This window comes from Nuphar pumila, chromosome 2 (genome assembly GCF_984573655.1).
Source record: "Nuphar pumila chromosome 2, dmNupPumi1.hap1.1, whole genome shotgun sequence".
NCBI lineage: Eukaryota > Viridiplantae > Streptophyta > Magnoliopsida > Nymphaeales > Nymphaeaceae > Nuphar > Nuphar pumila.
The window spans coordinates 20,674,315-20,680,093 of NC_143250.1; the positions used below are offsets into that span (position 1 = coordinate 20,674,315).

Here is a 5,779-nt window from a genome sequence, read left to right on the forward strand (position 1 = left end):
CCTCAAGGTGGGACCCACTCCTAAACCATTGGTCAAAACCATCAATTTTGATGGTAATTAATGGTTTTGATGGGACCACCTTCAAAATTATAGGCCAAAACCAACAAATCTGATGGTTTTGGATTATTTTATTATCATTTATTAAGTCCTTTTAATCTTATTTATTTTTACTAAACTAGCTCTGATTTGATTCTACATAACTAGGTTGCCACTTAGGTTATAAAAAGTACTTGTTTACCCCTTTGTGGTTTGGGAATTTACCTGAATATGCTTCTGTGGTAGCAAATTATCATTTTAACCCTAATAATTTTATTATTTTTTTGAATATGCTCTAATTATGAAATTGATATTTTGCCTTCTAATAATTTAAATATTTACAAGTATATTCCTGAAATATGAATCAAGATAAATATCCAGATCTGCTAAAAATATTTGTTTGGATAATATCCAGATTTGTCAAAAGTTCAGATATGGGTTCAGATCAGTCTTTGGATTCAAAAGTTATTCAAATTGGGATTTTAGACTTCGAATCATTTCCAAACTTGTTGAAGATTAAGAAAAAACTTGATTTTTAGAATATAAAAATTTATTTAACATCATTGAAAATTTCTGCATATTACATTATGCCTTTTGAGAAAGTAATGTGAATGCTTACATTTTTCATAAACTATTATGTCTTATTCTCTTGAAAAATATGTGTATATTAAGTACACTAGAATTGTCGAATGAGACTTTGACATGTTTGTCATGTGCACTCCTTTTAGAAGCATATGCTATGTTTGTGAAGGTTTCTATTGTCCTAAATTGTTTGAGAAGCATGTGTATGTGTTTCATGCTTGACATAGTCAAATGGGATTTGACCTAATTATATTGTGGAATTATATGTTAACTGATTAAATTGTTATTCTTGGTTATGAATGAATGCATGAATGTCATGGATATGAATGAAAAATGGATGAATGATCATGAATGTTGTATGAATGCCTTGTGGATTTCCTTGACTCAAATTTTCAAATGATGGGAATCACGCTTTGGTTGTGACATTACAAACTTGATTTGTATTATTTAAGTTTAATTTTTTTGTTTTCAACAAACATATGATTGATGCCCTACAACGTTACAGATACCCTCTTGGAGGAGCGAGGTGAGAGACATATTGTTGTGTATGTTAAGGTTCTACTCTTACCTATTATGATCCCTAGAAATACATTTTGACTTTTATAAACTTGTAAACAATTAAACGTTGTTATACTGAATCTTTACATTTAAGGACTTGTAATATTTTAGAATGAGAATCCTTATGAATGCTATATTTCCTTTTATGCAATGTTTGGGCATATAATTTCAAAATCTCAAAACTTTACGTAACTCCTCAATTGTCTTAAACCTTAAATAAATTGTCTTTCTTATTTTTTTATGTATGATGATCCTTAGAGTGATATCCCCAATCAAGTTGCCACCAAGGGTGATTTCGTACTGGATTTGATAATGAGAGGCTAATATATGCTCATTCTTGCGCTCAAGCAAGCCATCTAGTATTTGGAATGGTTGAAATGCAATCATAAAAGAACTCGTTGGCACATTACTCTCGAAAATCATATAAAACTTTATAACAAATAAATAGTTTTAAATTTTCTTAGGCGAATATGTGTTCAGATGCATAGGAATGTTGCATGATTTCATGACTGCAATGAAGAGCGACTGTAGTTCTTCTCCCATGAGTGTTGCAGATGCTCAACATGAACTCACGCTCCTCTGCACTTCTTAAATGTGTGATCTGACATCTCCAGAACAAGTTGCACTTGCTGAAGCTTCAGATGGCGTTAGATTTCTCAGATCTGGTGTGCATCAGATTCAAGCAATCAAGAGGCATCGTTTTTTGGATAGAAGATGTCTGTTCAACTGGAATCCTCCAGCACTAGCATGATCTGCAATTGACTAGGGATCTCTTAATTGAACTGAAGAGCTTTAAGAATAAGAGAGGGTTCCTCAAATAGGAGAATTCTTCAGATATAGATGGAAATCGAATTCAAAATTGTATTAGACAAAAAGATGATTAAAAAGAGAGCTTAAGACTGCATTTATAGTCTAAGCCTAGCTTGCCTTATTGGTAGTAGACATGGACCAAGTCCAGATATTGTCCTTCAGGCGTGTGGTCCCTCTCCCATCATTGACTTTTCAACTGAGCTGGCATGAATGGCCTATACGTCCTTTAAGTGGCTCTATTCAGCATCACATGCATGTCTTTTATGTTCTTCAAAAATCAACGGCTGTATAAAAATTTCAAGACTTAAAAAAAATTATTTTTATTTCAAAACAACATTATCCAAAACATGATTTCTATCAAATAAATTATGTTAAGTACGTTTACAAAGTCTGATTGGGAAGATGCAACCTACAACTATAATTTCTAGGAGGTGATATTAGGTGCCTTTCTCTCTCTTGCGATGGCTTTTTTTTTATTTTATATATATATATATATATATATATATATATATATATAGAGAGAGAGAGAGAGAGAGAGAGAATTTTACCTCACTGTTGAGAGATCTGATTTGCATTTGGTTAGCTGTATTTAGGTGTCGACATAACTGACTGTCTGCCATGTTGCACAGTCAATCAAGTTATCTTTCTCTCTCATCATCACATTTCTCTCTCTTAGGTGGGTTCTTTTATATATGTCTGTCTGTCTGCCAGGATGGCATTCTCTCACTTTTGCAAGTTGTGTCCCTCTTAGCTGGATGAGGGCCTTTTACTCAGTCAACTCTTGTCTTATGTGCCATTTACACAGTCAACCAAGTTCTCTTTCTCTCCCTTCAGTGGGTTCTTTTAGAGATGTCCGTCTGCCATGCTTGATTGGTTATAAAAACTTTACTCCGAGTGTCATGCCATACACTTGTAAGGTAGCAAAAAAAAAATAAAAGAGTGAATGGATGGGAGAGACATGAAGCGGTTTTTTGCCCTGCTACACTCCAAGAACCCCACAGGGCCTATTCCCTTGGCAGCGTTCGGCGAACAAATCCGGCCGCTCCTAGATGCCATCGACGGACTCCGGAGCCTGGACATCATGAAGGAAGGGATTCAGCTCCCCAACATCGTCGTCATCGGAGATCAGTCGAGCGGGAAATCAAGCGTTCTGGAGTCGCTTGCCTGTATCAAAATTCCCAACGGGCAGGGCATGTGCACCAGAGTTCCCCTGGTCCTGCAACTGAAGGACGGTCCATCACCCGATGCAGAGATCCAGTTGGCGTACGGAGATACCACCCTCCCACTGTCGGAGCATCAGATTGCCCAAGAAATTGTTAATGCCACCGAAAAAATACTCAAAGAAGAAGGAAAAGTGATATCGGAGACGCCAATCACTCTCGTTGTGAAGAAGAAGGGAATGCCCGACCTTACATTGATTGACTTGCCTGGCATCATTCGAGTGGTCACGGATGGCCAGCCTGAAAACATAGACAAACAGATTAAAAAGCTCATAAAGAAGTACATCGGGCAGGAGGATAGCATTATTCTGAACGTCCTACCGGCTACGGCCGACTTCACTACGTGCGGATCCATCAAGATGTCGCGCGAAGTGGATCGGGAGGGCAAGAGAACACTGGCAGTCGTCACCAAAGTGGACATGAACCCCCAAGGCCTGCCGGAGAAGGTAAACAAAGACGACGTCAAGATCGGCCTTGGCTACGTGTGCGTGAGAAACCGCGTCGGTGAAGAGTCCTACGAAGCAGCGAGAGAGGTAGAGCAAAGGCTGTTCACAGCTCTCCCACTCTCTCAAATCGACAAGTCGAAGGTTGGCGTCGGCATCCCCATGCTCGCCCTCAAGCTGGTAGAGATCCAGGAGAAGAAGATCCGAGAGTGCCTACCGAGAATCGCTTTCGAAATCGATGACAAGCTCGGCATCAACCGCTTTGAATTGGGCAAGCTGCCCCAGATCCAGAAAGAGGACGTGAAGGACGCATTCGACAAGCAGATGTGCAAGGTGATCGAGTCGCTGAAGAAGATACTCGTGAGAGCAGAGTTCGAAGAGTTCCCGGACGAGGACAACCTCCATTGCACCACTCGCATTCTGGAGAAGGTCAACGAGTTCTACCAGAAACTGAAGGCTGTGTACCCAAACGACGATGTCTCGTACAAGGGGTTGTCTCCAACCCAAGCCAAGTCATTCATGGAAGAAGAGCTGCACCAGCTTAAAGAAACACAAGGGCTTTGGCTTCCGTGTTTGCTGGACCGCAACGCCTTCATCGTTGAGTTGCATAAGAGAGTGAACGGCATCGCTAAATTGCCCGGCGAGTTCATGATGGATGTATGGAAATACGTGGAGGACGTGGTGCACACAGTTCTGGTGCGCGAGTTCCATTCTTATTCACAAATGCAGCGGGTGCTGACGGAGGCAGCGAGTAATGTGCTTAATAATATGAGAGAGTCGTCGGTCGACAGAATGAGAGAGATGGTCGAGATGGAGAAGAACACTGATTATACGTGCAATCCCGACTACACTGAGACAAGGGAAGACTTGATGAAGGAACGCGATAACTTCATGAAGTTGGTGTTGGAGGAAACAGGGAAAGGCAGCTCACACACTGGTGGGCATGGGAAAGACGACGGTGCTGATGATCTAAGGAAAGCGTTCGATTTGAAGATGAAGAAGGTGGCCTACTGGAGGATTGTAATAATGAGGATGGTTGATGTCTCGGCTATGCACCTCAAGTTGAGCATCAAAAACTTGGTGGACAAAGAGCTGGACCTCGGTATCACAAACGTGATAGGGAAGGACGAGAAGGCTCTTCAGAAGATGATGGTGGAGCCGATCGAAACAGCAAGATTGAGGAAGGAGCTGAATGAGCGCATTAACAAGTTGAGGAAGGCTAAGCAGAAGGTGGCCCCCTTTATGGAAGATATCGCTGCTTAGATCTGCTCTGTGTCTTTTTCACGCATAGAACCAAGGGGATTTACATGAGGTCGGTTACAGTCATGATATATATAACTGATCATCGATTATATGCAATTCTCAGAGCGTATCTCAGTTGAGAACCATGCATCTCACTTTAGGTATGCTGCTGAGAGTGGGGATATGCACTCCTCAATCAGGTGAGATGTTCGGTGGTGGTGATGGAATATAACCAGTGATTTAGTTACGTACAACATTAAGATATCTGCTCTCCATTCATCTGGAAGTTGTTTGCTCCTGCGAGTAGTGCTTATCATTCTCTTAAGATCAAATTGTGCTTGGACATGAGGTTCGTGTGTGTGTGTTTATGTTATGTCCAATAATAATAATAATTATAATTGTTTCCTTGTGACTTACAGTGTAAAGGTACGTCTAGAGCATGTTTTGTTTTTGTTGAGTACGATGTAAGTTGCCCGGTTCAGATTAATCAATACCTCAAAGGGGCAGCCCGTATACTTGTAAGATACTTACAGGCTAAATCAAGAATGAATTAAATGCGTTGAGCTTTCTTTTATTTACCCTCATTGTGATTGCTTTTCAGATCCAATTAATCAGATTTGTTAAGTATCCAACCAAACCCGATCTATTGACATCACCAGCTATTGATCTTAGACGTATGGGTGAAAACGGGTCAGTTATAGGCAAATATCTGATCAAAGTCCAACACATTATTTTCAAACATGAATTGCTAAAAGAATTTGAATGTGCATTTGGATAGGATTGAGATCTACTGCGTCGAATAATTTTCAGATTCGAAAAGGATCCAAATCAATACTTTGTGTCAGGCAACGTTCAGACTCAAATGAAATCCCATTAGTTTGCATTTTT

At 40.0% G+C, this 5,779-nt stretch overlaps 1 pseudogene; it reads left to right on the forward strand.

The window, feature by feature from the left end:
- Positions 1 to 2,929: 2,929 nt before the first annotated feature.
- LOC149844980 (dynamin-related protein 4C pseudogene) lies at positions 2,930 to 4,912 on the forward strand (annotated as a pseudogene).
- The last annotated feature ends 867 nt before the right edge of the window (positions 4,913 to 5,779 follow it).